This window comes from Oncorhynchus keta, chromosome 1 (assembly GCF_023373465.1).
Source record: "Oncorhynchus keta strain PuntledgeMale-10-30-2019 chromosome 1, Oket_V2, whole genome shotgun sequence".
Classification (NCBI taxonomy): domain Eukaryota; kingdom Metazoa; phylum Chordata; class Actinopteri; order Salmoniformes; family Salmonidae; genus Oncorhynchus; species Oncorhynchus keta.
The window spans coordinates 99,480,060-99,501,086 of NC_068421.1; the positions used below are offsets into that span (position 1 = coordinate 99,480,060).

The 21,027-nt window shown below is 44.2% G+C and overlaps 1 pseudogene; it reads right to left on the bottom strand.

Annotated features, from left to right (window-relative positions):
- Nucleotides 1-21,027, bottom strand: part of LOC127931867 (lipoma-preferred partner homolog) — a 364,058-nt pseudogene that overhangs the window by 319,231 nt on the left and 23,800 nt on the right.

Consider the following 21,027-nt stretch of genomic DNA (forward strand, 5'->3'; position numbering starts at 1 on the left):
ACAGTCTCTCTACTGTGATGTAATACAGTCTTTCTACTGTGTGATGTAATACAGTCTCTACTGTGATGTAATACAGTATCTCTACTGTGATATAATACAGTCTATCTACTGTGATGTAATACAGTCTCTCTACTGTGTGATGTAATACAGTCTCTCTACTGTGATGTAATACAGTCTCTCTACTGTGATATAATACAGTCTCTCTACTGTGATATAATACAGTCTCTCTACTGTGATATAATACATGCTCTCTACTGTGATATAATACAGTCTCTCTACTGTGTGATGTAATACAGTCTCTCTACTGTGATGTAATACAGTCTCTCTACTGTGTGATGTAATACAGTCTCTCTACTGTGATGTAATACAGTCTATCTACTGTGATGTAATACAGTCTCTCTACTGTGTGATGTAATACAGTCTCTCTACTGTGATGTAATACAGTCTATCTACTGTGATGTAATACAGTCTCTCCACTGTGTGATATAATACATGCTCTCTACTGTGATGTAATACAGTATCTCTACTGTGATGTAATACAGTATCTCTACTGTGATGTAATACAGTATCTCTACTGTGTGATGTAATACAGTCTCTCTACTGTGATGTAATACAGTATCTCTACTGTGTGATGTAATACAGTCTCTCTACTGTGATGTAATACAGTCTCTCTACGGTGATGTAATACAGTCTCTCTACTGTGATATAATACAGTCTCTCTACTGTGTGATGTAATACAGTATCTCTACTGTGTGATGTAATACAGTATCTCTACTGTGATGTAATACAGTATCTCTACTGTGATATAATACAGTCTCTCTACTGTGTGATATAATACAGTCTCTCTACTGTGATGTAATACAGTCTCTCTACTGTGATGTAATACAGTCTCTCTACTGTGTGATGTAATACGGTCTCTCTACTGTGATATAATACAGTCTCTCTACTGTGATGTAATACAGTCTCTCTACTGTGATATAATACAGTCTCTCTACTGTGATGTAATACAGTATCTCTACTGTGATATAATACAGTCTCTCTACTGTGATGTAATACAGTCTCTCTACTGTGATATAATACAGTCTCTCTACTGTGATGTAATACAGTATCTCTACTGTGATATAATACAGTTTCTCAACTGTGATGTAATATAGTATCTCTACTGTGATGTAATACAGTCTCTCTACTGTGATATAATACAGTCTCTCTACTGTGATATAATACAGTATCTCTACTGTGATATAATACAGTCTCTCTACTGTGATGTAATACAGTCTCTCTACTGTGATGTAATACAGTCTCTCTACTGTGATGTAATACAGTATCTCTACTGTGATATAATACAGTCTCTCTACTGTGATATAATACAGTCTCTCTACTGTGTGATGTAATACAGTCTCTCTACTGTGATGTAATACATGCTCTCTACTGTGATGTAATACAGTCTCTCTACTGTGATGTAATACAGTCTCTCTACTGTGATATAATACAGTCTCTCTACTGTGATGTAATACAGTCTCTCTACTGTGATATAATACAGTCTCTCTACTGTGATATAATACAGTCTCTCTACTGTGATATAATACAGTCTCTCTACTGTGTGATGTAATACAGTATCTCTACTGTGTGATAATACAGTCTCTCTACTGTGATATAATACAGTCTCTCTACTGTGATGTAATACAGTCTTTCTACTGTGTGATGTAATACAGTCTCTCTACTGTGTGATGTAATACGGTCTCTCTACTGTGATATAATACAGTCTCTCTACTGTGATGTAATACAGTATCTCTACTGTGATATAATACATGCTCTCTACTGTGATGTAATACAGTATCTCTACTGTGATATAATACAGTCTCTCTACTGTGATATAATACAGTCTCTCTACTGTGTGATGTAATACAGTCTCTCTACTGTGATGTAATACATGGTCTCTACTGTGATGTAATACAGTATCTCTACTGTGATGTAATACAGTATCTCTACTGTGATGTAATACAGTCTCTACTGTGATGTAATACAATCTCTCTACTGTGATGTAATACAGTATCTCTACTGTGATGTAATACAGTCTCTCTACTGTGATGTAATACAGTCTCTCTACTGTGATGTAATACAGTCTCTCTACTGTGATGTAATACAGTCTCTCTACTGTGATGTAATACAGTCTCTCTACTGTGTGATATAATACAGTCTCTCTACTGTGATGTAATACAGTATCTCTACTGTGATGTAATACGGTCTCTCTACTGTGATATAATACAGTCTCTCTACTGTGATGTAATACAGTCTCTCTACTGTGATATAATACAGTCTCTCTACTGTGATGTAATACAGTCTCTCTACTGTGATATAATACAGTCTCTCTACTGTGATATAATACAGTCTCTCTACTGTGATGTAATACAGTCTCTCTACTGTGATATAATACAGTCTCTCTACTGTGATGTAATACAGTCTCTCTACTGTGATATAATACAGTCTCTCTACTGTGATGTAATACAGTCTCTCTACTGTGATGTAATACAGTCTCTCTACTGTGATATAATACAGTCTCTCTACTGTGTGATATAATACAGTCTCTCTACTGTGATATAATACAGTCTCTCTACTGTGATGTAATACAGTCTTTCTACTGTGATATAATACATTATCTCTACTGTGATGTAATACAGTCTCTCTACTGTGATGTAATACAGTCTCTCTATTGTGATATAATACATTATCTCTACTGTGATGTAATACAGTCTCTCTACTGTGATATAATACAGTCTCTCTACTGTGATGTAATACAGTATCTCTACTGTGATATAATACAGTCTCTCTACTGTGATGTAATACAGTCTCTCTACTGTGATGTAATACAGTCTCTCTACTGTGATATAATACAGTCTCTCTACTGTGATGTAATACAGTATCTCTACTGTGATATAATACAGTCTCTCTACTGTGTGATATAATACAGTCTCTCTACTGTGATGTAATACAGTCTTTCTACTGTGTGATGTAATACAGTCTCTCTACTGTGTGATGTAATACGGTCTCTCTACTGTGTGATGTAATACAGTCTCTCTACTGTGATGTAATACAGTCTCTCTACTGTGATGTAATACAGTCTCTCTACTGTGATATAATACAGTCTCTCTACTGTGTGATGTAATACAGTATCTCTACTGTGTGATGTAATACAGTATCTCTACTGTGATGTAATACAGTATCTCTACTGTGATGTAATACAGTATCTCTACTGTGATATAATACAGTCTCTCTACTGTGTGATATAATACAGTCTCTCTACTGTGATGTAATACAGTATTTCTACTGTGTGATGTAATACAGTCTCTCTACTGTGTGATGTAATACGGTCTCTCTACTGTGATATAATACATTTACATTACATTTAAGTCATTTAGCAGACCCTCTTATCCAGAGCGACTTACAAATTGGTGCATACACCTTATGACAACCAGTGGAACAGCCACTTGCATCTAAATCTTGTTGGGGGGAGAAGGATTACTTACCCTTACTTACCCTATCCTAGGTATTCCTTGAAGAGGTGGGGTTTCAGGTGTCTCCGGAAGGTGGTGATTGACTCCGCTGTCCTGGCGTCGTGAGGGAGTTTGTTCCACCATTGGGGGCCAGAGCAGCGAACAGTTTTGACTGGGCTGAGCGGGAACTGTACTTCCTCAGTGGTAGGGAGGCGAGCAGGCCAGAGGTGGATGAACGCAGTGCCCTTGTTTGGGTGTAGGGCCTGATCAGAGCCTGGAGGTACTGAGGTGCCGTTCCCCTCACAGCTCCGTAGGCGAGCACCATGGTCTTGTAGCGGATGCGAGCTTCAACTGGAAGCCAGTGGAGAGAGCGGAGGAGCGGGGTGACGTGAGAGAACTTGGGAAGGTTGAACACCAGACGGGCTGCGGCGTTCTGGATGAGTTGTAGGGGTTTAATGGCACAGGCAGGGAGCCCAGCCAACAGCGAGTTGCAGTAATCAAGACGGGAGATGACAAGTGCCTGGATTAGGACCTGCGCCGCTTCCTGTGTGAGGCAGGGTCGTACTCTGCGGATGTTGTAGAGCATGAACCTACAGGAACGGGACACCGCCTTGATGTTAGTTGAGAACGTCAGGGTGTTGTCCAGGATCACGCCAAGGTTCTTAGCGCTCTGGGAGGAGGACACAATGGAGTTGTCAACCGTGATGGCGAGATCATGGAACGGGCAGTCCTTCCCCGGGAGGAAGAGGAGCTCCGTCTTGCTGAGGTTCAGCTTGAGGTGGTGATCCGTCATCCACACTGATATGTCTGCCAGACATGCAGAGATGCGATTCGCCACCTGGTCATCAGAAGGGGGAAAAGAGAAGATTAATTGTGTGTCGTCTGCATAGCAATGATAGGAGAGACCATGTGAGGTTATGACAGAGCCAAGTGACTTGGTGTATAGCGAGAATAAGAGAGGGCCTAGAACAGAGCCCTGGGGGACACCAGTGGTGAGAGCGCGTGGTGAGGAGACAGATTCTCGCCACGCCACCTGGTAGGAGCGACCTGTCAGGTAGGACGCAATCCAAGCGTGGGCCGCGCCGGAGATGCCCAACTCGGAGAGGGTGGAGAGGAGGATCTGATGGTTCACAGTATCGAAGGCAGCCGATAGGTCTAGAAGGATGAGAGCAGAGGAGAGAGAGTTAGCTTTAGCAGTGCGGAGCGCCTCCGTGATACAGAGAAGAGCAGTCTCAGTTGAATGACTAGTCTTGAAACCTGACTGATTTGGATCAAGAAGGTCATTCTGAGAGAGATAGCGGTAGAGCTGGCCAAGGACGGCACGCTCAAGAGTTTTGGAGAGAAAAGAGAGAAGGGATACTGGTCTGTAGTTGTTGACATCGGAGGGATCGAGTGTAGGTTTTTCAGAAGGGGGTGCAACTCTCGCTCTCTTGAAGACGGGAGGGACGTAGCCAGCGGTCAGGGAAGAGTTGATGAGCGAGGTGAGGTAAGGGAGAAGGTCTCCGGAAATGGTCTGGAGAAGAGAGGAGGGGATAGGGTCAAGCGGGCAGGTTGTTGGGCGGCCGGCCGTCACAAGACGCGAGATTTCATCTGGAGAGAGAGGGGAGAAAGAGGTCAGAGCATAGGGTAGGGCAGTGTGAGCAGAACCAGCGGTGTCGTTTGACTTAGCAAACGAGGATCGGATGTCATCGACCTTCTTTTCAAAATGGTTGACGAAGTCATCTGCAGAGAGGGAGGAGGGAGGGGGAGGATTCAGGAGGGAGGAGAAGGTGGCAAAGAGCTTCCTAGGGTTAGAGGCAGATGCTTGGAATTTAGAATGGTAGAAAGTGGCTTTAGCAGCAGAGACAGAGGAGGAAAATGTAGAGAGGAGGGAGTGAAAGGATGCCAGATCCGCAGGGAGACGAGTTTTCCTCCATTTCCGCTCGGCTGCCCGGAGCCCTGTTCTGTGAGCTCGCAATGAGTCGTCGAGCCACGGAGCGGGAGGGGAGGACCGAGCCGGCCTGGAGGATAGGGGACATAGGGAGTCAAAGGATGCAGTAAGGGAGGAGAGGAGGGTTGAGGAGGCAGAATCAGGAGATAGGTTGGAGAAAGTTTGAGCAGAGGGAAGAGATGATAGGATGGAAGAGGAGAGAGTAGCGGGGGAGAGAGAGCGAAGGTTGGGACGGCGCGATACCTTCCGAGTAGGGGCAGTGTGGGAAGTGTTGGATGAGAGCGAGAGGGAAAAGGATACAAGGTAGTGGTCGGAGACTTGGAGGGGAGTTGCAATGAGGTTAGTGGAAGAACAGCATCTAGTAAAGATGAGGTCAAGCGTATTGCCTGCCTTGTGAGTAGGGGGAAGGTGAGAGGGTGAGGTCAAAAGAGGAGAGGAGTGGAAAGAAGGAGGCAGAGAGGAATGAGTCAAAGGTAGACGTGGGGAGGTTAAAGTCGCCCAGAACTGTGAGAGGTGAGCCGTCCTCAGGAAAGGAGCTTATCAAGGCATCAAGCTCATTGATGAACTCTCCGAGGGAACCTGGAGGGTGATAAATGATAAGGATGTTAAGCTTGAAAGGGCTGGTAACTGTGACAGCATGGAATTCAAAGGAGGCAATAGACAGATGGGTAAGGGGAGAAAGAGAGAAAGACCACTTGGGAGAGATGAGGATCCCGGTGCCACCACCCCGCTGACCAGAAGCTCTCGGGGTGTGCGAGAACACGTGGGCGGACGAGGAGAGAGCAGTAGGAGTAGCAGTGTTATCTGTGGTGATCCATGTTTCCGTCAGTGCCAAGAAGTCAAGGGACTGGAGGGAGGCATAGGCTGAGATGAACTCTGCCTTGTTGGCCGCAGATCGGCAGTTCCAGAGGCTACCGGAGACCTGGAACTCCACGTGGGTCGTACGCGCTGGGACCACCAGGTTAGGGTGGTCGCGGCCACGCGGTGTGGAGCGTTTGTATGGTCTGTGCAGAGAGGAGAGAACAGGGATAGACAGACACATAGTTGACAGGCTACAGAAAAGGCTACGCTAATGCAAGGAAATTGGAATGACAAGTGGACTACACGTCTCGAATGTTCAGAAAGTTAAGCTTACGTAGCAAGAATCTTATTGACTAAAATGATTAAAATGATACAGTACTGCTGAAGTAGGCTAGCTGGCAGTAGCTGCGTTGTTGGCACTACACTAATCAAGTCGTTCCGTTGAGTGTAATAATTTCTACAGTGCTGCTATTCGGGGCTAGCTGGCTAGTCTCTCTACTGGCTAGTCTCTCTACTGTGATGTAATACAGTCTCTCTACTGTGATATAATACAGTCTCTCTACTGTGATGTAATACAGTATCTCTACTGTGATATAATACAGTATCTCTACTGTGATATAATACAGTCTCTCTACTGTGATATAATACAGTCTCTCTACTGTGATGTAATACAGTCTCTCTACTGTGATGTAATACAGTATCTCTACTGTGTGATGTAATACAGTCTCTCTACTGTGATGTAATACAGTCTCTCTACTGTGATGTAATACAGTCTCTCTACTGTGATGTAATACAGTATCTCTACTGTGATGTAATACAGTATCTCTACTGTGATGTAATACAGTATCTCTACTGTGATGTAATACAGTATCTCTACTGTGATGTAATACATTCTCTCTACTGTGATGTAATACAGTATCTCTACTGTGTGATGTAATACAGTCTCTCTACTGTGATGTAATACAGTATCTCTACTGTGATGTAATACGGTCTCTCTACTGTGATATAATACAGTCTCTCTACTGTGATGTAATACAGTCTCTCTACTGTGATATAATACAGTCTCTCTACTGTGATGTAATACAGTCTCTCTACTGTGATATAATACACTCTCTCTACTGTGATATAATACAGTCTCTACTGTGATGTAATACAGTCTCTCTACTGTGATATAATACAGTCTCTCTACTGTGATGTAATACAGTCTCTCTACTGTGATGTAATACAGTATCTCTACTGTGATGTAATACAGTCTCTCTACTGTGATGTAATACAGTCTCTCTACTGTGATATAATACAGTCTCTCTACTGTGTGATATAATACAGTCTCTCTACTGTGATATAATACAGTCTCTCTACTGTGATGTAATACAGTCTCTCTACTGTGATGTAATACAGTCTCTCTACTGTGATATAATACAGTCTCTCTACTGTGATGTAATACAGTCTCTCTACTGTGATGTAATACAGTCTCTCTACTGTGATATAATACAGTCTCTCTACTGTGATGTAATACAGTCTCTCTACTGTGATGTAATACAGTCTCTCTACTGTGATATAATACAGTCTCTCTACTGTGATGTAATACAGTCTCTCTACTGTGATATAATACAGTCTCTCTACTGTGATGTAATACAGTCTCTCTACTGTGATGTAATACATTCTCTCTACTGTGATGTAATACATTCTCTCTACTGTGATGTAATACATTCTCTTTACTGTGATATAATACAGTCTCTCTACTGTGATGTAATACAGTCTCTCTACTGTGATGTAATACAGTCTCTCTACTGTGATGTAATACATTCTCTCTACTGTGATATAATACAGTCTCTCTACAGTATGCCAGATCCACAGTCTCTCTAATGTACTCAGAACAGGCGCTGACAAGCTGGCAAGTGTCTTCGCTGACATGTTCAACCTTTTCCTGAGTCCCTCCTTCCCCTGAGGGGACTGAAGAGATGAGTCATGGACCCTTAGAAGGTTCTACAGCTGTACCATCGAGAGTAAGGCTGCAGGGCCAGACGGATTACCAGGATGTGCACTGCAAGTGTGCTCACTGACATGTTCAACCTCTCCCTGACCCAGTCTGTAATACCTACAGTGCCTTCAGAAAGTATTCATACCCTTTGACTTATAACCACATTTTGTTGTGTTACGGCCTGAATTCAAAATGGATTCAATTTATATATCTTTGTCTCACCCATCCACCTACACACTCCATAACAAGGTGAAAATGTGTTTTTAAACTTCTTCTTTTTTTGCAAATGCATTGATAATGAAATACAGAAATATCTTATTGGCATCAGTATTCACACCCTTGAGTCAATACATGTTAGAATCCCCTATGACAGTGATTACAGCTGTGAGTCTTTCTGGGTAAATCTCTAAGAGCTGTGAGTCTTCCTGGGTAAGTCTCTAAGAGCTGTGAGTCTTCCTGGGTAAGACTCTAAGAGCTGTGAGTCTTCCTGGGTAAGTCTCTAAGAGCTGTGAGTCTTCCTGGGTAAATCTCTAAGAGTGATTACAGCTGTCTTTCTGGGTAAGTCTCTAAGAGCTGTGAGTCTTCCTGGGTAAGTCTCTAAGAGTGATTACAGCTGTCTTTCTGGGTAAGTCTCTAAGAGCTGTGAGTCTTCCTGGGTAAGTCTCTAAGAGTGATTACAGCTGTCTTTCTGGGTAAGTCTCTAAGAGCTGTGAGTCTTCCTGGGTAAGTCTCTAAGAGTGATTACAGCTGTCTTCCTGGGTAAGTCTCTAAGAGCTGTGAGTCTTCCTGGGTAAGACTCTAAGAGCTGTGAGTCTTCCTGGGTAAGTCTCTAAGAGCTGTGAGTCTTCCTGGGTAAATCTCTAAGAGTCATTACAGCTGTGAGTATTTCGGGGTAAATCTAAGAGCTTTGCACACCTGGAGTGTACAATATTTACAATGTAATATTGTAAAAAATTATTCAAGCTCTGTGAAGTTGGTTTTTGATCATTGCTAGAAAGTCATTAGCAACTTTTGTCAAGACTTAGATTTAAGTCAAAACTGTAACTCGGCCACTGAGGAACATCAATGTCGTAAGCAACTCCAGGGTAGATTTATCCTTGTGTTTTAGGTCGTTGTCCTGCTGAAAAGCTCTATTCTGTTTTGTTTACATAACACTTTGTATTCAGGACATGAATTTCATTTTTTTTGTCCACATTTTGAGCAGTTTTACTTTGTTGCCTAATTACATGTTTTGGAATGTTTTTATTCAAACCAGGGCTACAGGAAACGGAGGGAGGTGCACGCCCCGCACCGCACCGCACCGCCCCCGCCCCTCCCCTACACCCCCTATTCACATCGGCAGGGTTGTAGTGGAGCAGGTCGAGAGCTTAGAGACTGTAAGTAAGCAGTTCACTGTAAGTTCTACTACACCTGTTGTATTCAGCATTTCACTATAAGGTCTACTACACCTGTTGTGTTCATCATTTCACTGTAAGGTCTACTACACCTGTTGTATTCAGCATTTCACTGTAAGGTCTACTACACCTGTTGTGTTCAGCATTTCACTGTAAGGTCTACTACACCTGTTGTATTCAGCAGTTCACTGTAAGGTCTACTACACCTGCTGTATTCAGCAGTTCACTGTAAGGTCTACTACACCTGTTGTATTCAGCATTTCACTGTAAGGTCTACTACACCTGTTGTATTCAGCATTTCACTGTAAGGTCGACTACACCTGCTGTATTCAGCAGTTCACTGTAAGGTCTACTACACCTGTTGTATTCAGCATTTCACTGTGAGGTCTACTACACCTGTTGTATTCAGCATTTCACTGTAAGGTCTACTACACCTGTTGTATTCAGCAGTTCACTGTAAGGTCGACTACACCTGTTGTATTCAGCAGTTCACTGTAAGGTCTACTACACCTGTTGTATTCAGCAGTTCACTGTAAGGTCGATATACCTGTTGTATTCAGCATTTCACTGTGAGGTCTACTACACCTGTTGTATTCAGCATTTCACTGTAAGGTCTACTACACCTGTTGTATTCAGCAGTTCACTGTAAGGTCTACTACACCTGTTGTATTCAGCATTTCACTGTAAGGTCGACTACACCTGTTGTATTCAGCATTTCACTGTGAGGTCTACTACACCTGTTGTGTTCATCATTTCACTGTAAGGTCTACTGCACCTGTTGTATTCAGCATTTCACTGTGAGGTCTACTACACCTGTTGTATTCAGCAGTTCACTGTAAGGTCTACTACACCTGTTGTATTCAGCAGTTCACTGTAAGGTCTACTACACCTGTTGTATTCAGCAGTTCACTGTAAGGTCGATATACCTGTTGTATTCAGCATTTCACTGTGAGGTCTACTACACCTGTTGTATTCATCATTTCACTGTAAGGTCTACTACACCTGTTGTATTCAGCAGTTCACTGTAAGGTCGATATACCTGTTGTATTCAGCATTTCACTGTGAGGTCTACTACACCTGTTGTATTCAGCATTTCACTGTAAGGTCTACTACACCTGTTGTATTCAGCATTTCACTGTAAGGTCTACTACACCTGTTGTATTCAGCAGTTCACTGTAAGGTCTACCTACACCTGTTGTATTCAGCATTTCACTGTAAGGTCTACTACACCTGTTGTATTCAGCATTTCACTGTAAGGTCTACTACACCTGTTGTATTCAGCAGTTCACTGTAAGGTCTACTACACCTGTTGTATTCAGCAGTTCACTGTAAGGTCTACTACACCTGTTGTATTCAACATTTCACTGTAAGGTCTACTACACCTGTTGTATTCAGCAGTTCACTGTAAGGTCTACTACACCTGTTGTATTCAGCATTTCACTGTAAGGTCTACTACACCTGTTGTATTCAGCATTTCACTGTAAGGTCTACTACACCTGTTGTATTCAGCATTTCACTGTGAGGTCTACTACACCTGTTGTATTCATCATTTCACTGTAAGGTCTACTACACCTGTTGTATTCAGCAGTTCACTGTAAGGTCGATATACCTGTTGTATTCAGCATTTCACTGTGAGGTCTACTACACCTGTTGTATTCAGCATTTCACTGTAAGGTCTACTACACCTGTTGTATTCAGCATTTCACTGTAAGGTCTACTACACCTGTTGTATTCAGCAGTTCACTGTAAGGTCTACTACACCTGCTGTATTTAGCAGTTCACTGTAAGGTCTACTACACCTGTTGTATTCAGCAGTTCACTGTAAGGTCGACTACACCTGTTGTATTCAGCAGTTCACTGTAAGGTCTACTACACCTGTTGTATTCAGCAGTTCACTGTAAGGTCGATATACCTGTTGTATTCAGCATTTCACTGTGAGGTCTACTACACCTGTTGTATTCAGCATTTCACTGTAAGGTCTACTACACCTGTGGTATTCAGCAGTTCACTGTAAGGTCGATATACCTGTTGTATTCAGCATTTCACTGTGAGGTCTACTACACCTGTTGTATTCAGCATTTCACTGTAAGGTCTACTACACCTGTTGTATTCAGCATTTCACTGTAAGGTCTACTACACCTGTTGTATTCAGCAGTTCACTGTAAGGTCTACCTACACCTGTTGTATTCAGCATTTCACTGTAAGGTCTACTACACCTGTTGTATTCATCATTTCACTGTAAGGTCTACTACACCTGTTGTATTCAGCAGTTCACTGTAAGGTCGATATACCTGTTGTATTCAGCATTTCACTGTGAGGTCTACTACACCTGTTGTATTCAGCATTTCACTGTAAGGTCTACTACACCTGTTGTATTCAGCAGTTCACTGTAAGGTCTACTACACCTGCTGTATTTAGCAGTTCACTGTAAGGTCTACTACACCTGTTGTATTCAGCAGTTCACTGTAAGGTCGACTACACCTGTTGTATTCAGCAGTTCACTGTAAGGTCTACTACACCTGTTGTATTCAGCAGTTCACTGTAAGGTCGATATACCTGTTGTATTCAGCATTTCACTGTGAGGTCTACTACACCTGTTGTATTCAGCATTTCACTGTAAGGTCTACTACACCTGTGGTATTCAGCAGTTCACTGTAAGGTCGATATACCTGTTGTATTCAGCATTTCACTGTGAGGTCTACTACACCTGTTGTATTCAGCATTTCACTGTAAGGTCTACTACACCTGTTGTATTCAGCATTTCACTGTAAGGTCTACTACACCTGTTGTATTCAGCAGTTCACTGTAAGGTCTACCTACACCTTGTATTCAGCAGGTCGATATACCTGTTGTTTCACTGTAAGGTCTACTACACCTGTTGTATTCAGCATTTCACTGTAAGGTCTACTACACCTGTTGTATTCAGCAGTTCACTGTGAGGTCTACTACACCTGTTGTATTCAGCATTTCACTGTAAGGTCTACTACACCTGTGGTATTCAGCATTTCACTGTAAGGTCTACTACACCTGCTGTATTCAGCAGTTCACTGTAAGGTCTACTACACCTGTTGTATTCAGCATTTCAATGTAAGGTCGACTACACCTGTTGTATTCAGCATTTCACTGTGAGGTCTACTACACCTGTTGTGTTCATCATTTCACTGTAAGGTCTACTGCACCTGTTGTATTCAGCATTTCACTGTGAGGTCTACTACACCTGTTGTATTCAGCAGTTCACTGTAAGGTCTACTACACCTGTTGTATTCAGCATTTCACTGTAAGGTCGACTACACCTGTTGTATTCAGCATTTCACTGTGAGGTCTACTACACCTGTTGTATTCAGCAGTTCACTGTAAGGTCTACTACACCTGTTGTATTCAGCATTTCACTGTAAGGTCTACTACACCTGTTGTATTCAGCAGTTCACTGTAAGGTCTACTACACCTGTTGTATTCAGCATTTCACTGTAAGGTCTACTACACCTGTTGTATTCAACATTTCACTGTAAGGTCTACTACACCTGTTGTATTCAGCAGTTCACTGTAAGGTCTACTACACCTGTTGTATTCAGCATTTCACTGTAAGGTCTACTACACCTGTTGTATTCAGCATTTCACTGTAAGGTCTACTACACCTGTTGTATTCAGCAGTTCACTGTAAGGTCTACTACACCTGTTGTATTCAGCATTTCACTGTAAGGTCTACTACACCTGTTGTATTCAGCATTTCACTGTAAGATCTACTACACCTGTTGTATTCAGCAGTTCACTGTAAGGTCTACTACACCTGTTGTCTTTGGCGCACGTGACAAATAAACTTTGATTTGATATCTACCTCAATTACCCTGTTTTATTACCTGGTACCCTGTGTATATAACCATGTTATTACCTCATACCCCTCTACATCTACTCAGTACTGGTACCCTGTGTATATAACCATGTTATTACCTCATACCCCTCTACATCTACTCAGTACTGGTACCCTGTGTATATAACCATGTTATTACCTCATACCCCTCTACATCTACTCAGTACTGGTACCCTGTGTATATAACCATGTTATTACCTCGTACCCCTCTACATCTACTCAGTACTAGTACCCAGTGTATATAGCCATGTTATTACCTCGTACCCCTGTACATCTACTCAGTACTGGTACCCTGTGTATATAACCATGTTATTACCTCATACCCCTGTACAATAACTCAGTACTGGTACCCTGTGTATATAGCCATGTTATTACCTCGTACCCCTGTACATCTACTCAGTACTGGTACCATGTGTATATAACCATGTTATTACCTCATACCCCTGTACAATAACTCAGTACTGGTACCCTGTGTATATAGCCATGTTATTACCTCATACCCCTGTACATCTACTCAGTACTAGTACCCAGTGTATATAGCCATGTTATTACCTCATACCCCTGCACATCTACTCAGTACTGGTACCCAGTGTATATAGCCATGTTATTACCTCATACCCCTGTACATCTACTCAGTACTGGTACCCTGTGTATATAACCATGTTATTACCTCATACCCCTCTACATCTACTCAGTACTGGTACCCTGTGTATATAGCCATGTTATTACCTCGTACCCCTCTACATCTACTCATTATTGGTACTCTGTGTATATAACCAAATCAAAATATATTTTATATTTGAGATTCTTCAAAGTAGCCACCCTTTGCCTTGATGATAGCTGTGCACACTCTTGGCATTCTCTCAACCAGCTTCACCTGGAATGTGTTTCAGTCTTGAAGCAGTTCCCACATATGCTGGACACTTGTTGGCTGCTTTTCCTTCATTCTGCTGACCGACTCTTCAACTGCAGCAGAGGTAACTCTGGGTCTTCCTTTCCTGTGGCGGTGCTCATGAGAGACAGTTTCATCATAGAGCTTGATGGTTTTTGAGACTGCACTTGGACTTTCAAAGTTCTTGACATTTTCCATATTGACAGGACCTTCATGTTTTAAAGTAATGATGGACTGTTGTTTCTCTTTGAATATTTGAGCTGTTCTTGCCATAATATGGACTTGGTATTTTACAAATAGGGCTATCCTCTGTATACCACCCCTACCTTGTCACAACACAACTGATTGGCTCAAACTCAAATTCCACAAATTAACTTAAGAATTATGACTTGCCTAGTTAAACAAAGGTTTTTAAAAAATGATTTAAAAAAGGCACACCTGTTAATTGAAATGCATTCCAGATGACTACCTCATGAAGCTGGTTGAGAGAATGCCAAGAGTGTGTGCAAAACAGTCATCAAGGCAAAGGGTGCCATATTTTTAGATTTAAAAAAAACCTACTGTTTTGGTAACTACATGATTCCATATGTGTTATTTCATAGTGTTGATTCTACAATATAGAAAATAGTCCAAATAAAGAAAAACCCTTAAATGAGTAGGTGTGTCCTAACTTCTGAACAGTAGTGTATGTATGTAGACAGACAGACAGACAGACAGACAGACAGACAGACAGACAGACAGACAGACAGACAGACAGACAGACAGACAGACAGACCTAGAGAGACAGACAGACAGACAGACCTAGAGAGACAGACAGACAGACAGACAGACAGAGAGACAGACAGACAGACAGACAGACAGACAGACAGACAGACAGACAGACCTAGAGAGACAGACAGACCTAGAGAGACAGACAGACAGACAGACAGACAGACAGACAGACAGACAGACAGACAGACAGACAGACAGACAGACAGACAGACAGACAGACAGACAGACAGACAGACCTAGAGAGACAGACAGACAGACCTAGAGAGACAGACAGACAGACCTAGAGAGACAGACAGACAGACAGACAGACAGACAGACAGACAGACAGACAGACCTAGAGAGACAGACAGACAGACAGACAGACAGACTAACTGTACATACTGTGGTCCCTCCCTCTGATCATACTACTCACTTGGGTTTTCATGCACTCATGACCCCGCCTCTGCACCCCTCAAACACACACCCACCCTGCTGCTCAGTGATGTCATATCCAGTTTAAAATGTCCCTCGCTAATGTCAATATCATCAGACCCAAAGATTGCTGCTCCTCTTCTCTCAGAACGGTGTGCATATGTGTTAGTGGTGTGTGTGTGTGTGTGTGTGTGTGTGTGTGTGTGTGTGTGTGTGTGTGTGTGTGTGTGTGTGTGTGTGTGTGTGTGTGTGTGTGTGTGTGTGTGTGTGTGTGTGTGTGTGTGTGTGTGTGTGTGTGTGTGTGTGTAATGTGTGTGTGTGATGTGTGTGTAATGTGTGTGTGTGTGTGTGTGTAATGTGTGTGTTGTAGATGCAGGGGGATAATGTGCGATGACAACGCTGGACGGTATAAAAGCCTTTTAGCATTGTTGCTGGGAGGACCAACTCTGTGACGTAAAAGAGGCAGGTTACAATGACAGTCACAACTTCCCTCACTGGCCCTGTTAATAAGCGACAGGAGGCTGATAGTGTACAGTCTATTAGACTAACACACATCGACGGGACACATGGAAACCCCGGGGCCGTGCTCCTCTCCACAGTTGGCTGCCCCTGTCAAAACTCACAACCTGCTGCCTGATTGACCTGAAGGTCAGCTGGATCCCGGGGCTATCGCTCTCTCTGGCAGCGCGAACCGCTAACATCTCTGTTGGCCCACGCAGTTAACACTATGCTAACCACTAACATCTCTGTTGGCCCACACAGTTAACACTATGCTAACCACTAACATCCATGTTGGCCCACACAGTTAACACTATGCTAACCACTAACATCTATGTTGGCCCACACAGTTAACACTATGCTAACCACTAACATCTCTGTTGGCCCACACAGTTAACACTATGCTAACCACTAACATCCATGTTGGCCCACACAGTTAACACTATGCTAACCACTAACATCTATGTTGGCCCACACAGTTAACACTATGCTAACCACTAACATCCATGTTGGCCCACACAGTTAACACTATGCTAACCACAAACATCTCTGTTGCTCCACACAGTTAATGCTATGCTAACCGCTAACATCTCTGTTGTTCCACACAGTTAATGCTATGCTAACCGCTAACATCTCTGTTGCTCCACACAGTTAATGATATGCTAACCGCTAACATCTCTTTTGATCCACACAGTTAATGCTATGCTAACCGCTAACATCTCTGTTGCTCCACACAGTTAATGCTATGCTAACCGCTAACATCTCTGTTGTTCCACACAGTTAATGCTATGCTAACCGCTAACATCTCTGTTGCTCCACAGTTAATGATATGCTAACCGCTAACATCTCTTTTGATCCACACAGTTAATGCTATGCTAACCGCTAACATCTCTGTTGCTCCACACAGTTAATGATATGCTAACCGCTAACATCTCTTTTGATCCACACAGTTAATGCTATGCTAACCGCTAACATCTCTGTTGCTCCACACGGTTAATGCTATGCTAACCACTAACATCTCTGTTGCTCCACACAGTTAATGCTATGCTAACCGCTACAGCTAACATCTCTGTTTGTTGCTCCACACAGTTAATGCTATGCTAACCGCTACAGCTAACATCTCTGTTGCTCCACACAGTTAATGCTATGCTAACCGCTACAGCTAACATCTATGTTGCGTTACACGCCACAGTGCTGTCGTCTGTCGGCCCGTAATGACGTATGAGGACGACCTTGTGTTTAATAACACCACACAAACACACACAAACACACACACACACAAACACACACACACACACACACACACACACACACACTGCCTGAAGACAAAAAATCCATTGCAGAAAATATATGCCCGTGGCCGTGACCTTTTAGGAGGACTTAACAAGGCCAGCTTGGCTGCCTCCCAAATGGAACTCTGTTAGTGTACTACATATGGTAGAGGGTGATTAGTGTACTACATAGGGTAGAAGGTTGCATTTGGGACATAACCACTGTCTCACCCGGCTGCGGGGGGAATGGGCAGGGGGCAGAGTGAAGATGGCACTGAATACTGCCAGCTGACATTGGCAGAGACAAAATGAACAAACGTTGACATCTGACCTGTCTCTGGATTGGCCGTAACATTTTCCAGAATGAATGTTTTGTTGATGCTGTTCAGATCCACGGCGTGACAGACATTTCAATATCTGTCACACACACACACTCACACTCACACTCACACTCACACTCACACTCACACTCACACTCACTGACACTCACACTCACACACACAGAGTAACCTCAGCCTCGACAACATGACTGACCACAAGACAAAAGAGCATTGATCGGCTCAGTCCTATTGAGATCTGCTTGCCCTGCCCTCATCACCTGAAGCATGTAGATTGATACCCTCAAGCTGACTGACAGCGAGGCTTACTGGAGAAGTGGTCAGTACTACTGCACTACTCCCCATCCGCACACATCTATTAGATCTCAGACTGGGAGGATCGAAGGGTGGAAAGTGAGGGATGGATGGATGAGAGGGAGGGATGGAGGGAGGGATGGAGGGAGGGGAGGAGAGGGAGGGATGAGAGGGAGGTATGGAGGGAGGGGGAGGGATGGAGGGAGGGGAGGAGAGGGAGGGAGGGAGGGAAGGATGGATGGATGGAGGGGTGGAGAGGGATGGAGGGAGGGGAGGAGAGGGAGGGATGGAGGGAGGGGAGGAGAGGGAGGGATGGAGGGGAGGGGGGAGGGAGGGAGGGAGGGAGGGAGGGGAGGGAGGGAGGGAGGGAGGGAGAGGGAGGGAGGCAGGGAGGGAGGGAGGGAGGGAGGGAGGGAGGGAGGGAGGGGAGGAGAGGGATGGAGGGAGAGGGAGGGAGGGAGGGGTTGAGAGGGAGGGAGGGAGGGAGGGAGGGAGGGAGGGAGGGAGGGAGGGGGAGGGAGGGAGGGAGGGAGGGAGGGAGGGAGGGGGGTGGAGAGGGAGGGATGGAGAGGGAGGGATGGATGGAGGGAGGGGAGGAGAGGGAGGGATGGAGGGAGGGGAGGAGAGGGAGGGATGGAGGGAGGGGAGGAGAGGGAGGGATGGAGGGAGAGGGGAGGGGAGGAGAGGAAAGGTATCCTCACAGTCATATCAGAGTCTGACAATGACAACAGCCTTTTAGAAGACCAGAAGAAGACCAGTAAAAATGTGAGGCTGTAGTACCACAAATATCATGTCCTCAAGTTGGACAAACTGGGTAGTGTTGTCTGTAATAATAATAATAATAAAGGAGAGAGATTTCAGTTGAAGCTGAACTCCGTACTTGTTGACGTCCGTTTCTGATATTACAACACCAAGTGTTACTCCTAACAACAACCATTGTTTTACTCGGACATCATTGCAGGATTACATTACTATACTGTAATGCATCAGAGAAGATATTGAAACGGCCTGCTACCAGAATCAGAGTATGAGTGGACCACTGAGGATACGAGAGCAAGACCCAGCAAGACATCTTTTTATTGTATTGTTTACCTTTATTTAACTAGGCAAGTCAGTTAAGAATTATTTACAATGACGGCCTAGGAACAGTGGGTTAACTGTTCAGGGGCAGAACGACAGATGTTTACCTTCTCAGCTCGGGGATCAATCTTGCAACCTTTCAGTTACTAGTCCAATGCTCTAACCGCTAGGCTACCTGCTCTAACCGCTAGGCTACCTGCTCTAACCACTAGGCTACCTGCTCTAACCGCTAGGCTACCTGCTCTAACCGCTAGATTACCTGCTCTAACTGCTAGGCTACCTGCCTCTAACCGCTAGGCTACCTGCTCTAACCGCTAGGCTACCTGCTCTAACAGCTAGGAAACCTGTGCTAACCACTAGGCTACCTGCTCTAACCACTAGGCTACCTGCTCTAACAGCTAGGATACCTGCTCTAACCACTAGGCTACCTGCTCTAACAGAGAGGCTACCTGCTCTAACCGCTAGGCTATCTGCTCTAACCAATAGGCTACCTGCTCTAACCAATAGGTTACCTGCTCTAACCACTAGGCTACACGCTCTAACCACTAGATTACCTGCTCTAACTGCTAGGCTACCTGCTCTAACAGCTAGGAAACCTGTGCTAACCACTAGGCTACCTGCTCTAACCACTAGGCTACCTGCTCTAACAGCTAGGATACCTGTGCTAACCACTAGGCTACCTGCTCTAACCACTAGGCTACCTGCTCTAACCAATAGGTTACCTGCTCTAACCAATAGGCTACCTGCTCTAACCGCTAGGCTACCTGCTCTAACCTCTAGGCTACCTGCTCTAACCAATAGGCTACCTGCTCTAACCACTAGGCTACCTGCTCTAACCACTAGGATACATGCTCTAACCACTAGACTACCTGCTCTAACCAATAGGTTACCTGCTCTAACAACTAGGCTACCTGCTCTAACCACTAGGCTACCTGCTCTAACCAATAGGCTACCTGCTCTAACCACTAGGATACCTGCTCTAACCACTAGGCTACCTGCTCTAACCACTAGGCTACCTGCTCTAACCAATAGGTTACCTGCTCTAACCAATAGGCTACCTGCTCTAACCGCTAGGCTACCTGCTCTAACCACTAGGATACATGCTCTAACCACTAGATTACCTGCTCTAACTGCTAGGATACCTGTGCTAACCACTAGGCTACCTGCTCTAACAGCGAGGCTACCTGCTCTAACCACTAGGCTACCTGCTCTAACAGCTAGGCTACCTGCTCTAACCACTAGGCTACCTGCTCTAACCACTAGATTACCTGCTCTAACTGCTAGGATACCTGTGCTAACCACTAGGCTACCTGCTCTAACAGCGAGGCTACCTGCTCTAACCACTAGGCTACCTGCTCTAACAGCTAGGATACCTGTGCTAACCACTAGGCTACCTGCTCTAACAGAGAGGCTACCTGCTCTAACCGCTAGGCTACCTGCTCTAACCAATAGGCTACCTGCTCTAACCAATAGGTTACCTGCTCTAACCACTAGGCTACCCGCTCTAACCACTAGGCTACCTGCTCTAACCAATAGGCTACCTGCTCTAACCGCTAGGCTACCTGCTCTAACCACTTGGATACATGCTCTAACCACTAGATTACCTGCTCTAACTGCTAGGCTACCTGCTCTAACAGCTAGGAAACCTGCTCTAACCACTAGGCTACCTGCTCTAACCGCTAGGTTACCTGCTCTAACCGCTAGGTTACCTGCTCTAACCACTAGGCTACCTGCTCTAACCACTAGACTACCTGCTCTAACCAATAGGTTACCTGCTCTAACCACTAGGCTACCTCCTCTAACCTCTAGGCTACCTGCTCTAACCAATAGGCTACCTGCTCTAACCGCTAGGCTACCTGCTCTAACCGCTAGGATACTTGCTCTAACCACTAGATTACCTGCTCTAACTGCTAGGATACCTGTGCTAACCACTAGGCTACCTGCTCTAACAGTGAGGCTACCTGCTCTAACCGCTAGGCTACCTGCTCTAACCACTAGGCTACCTGC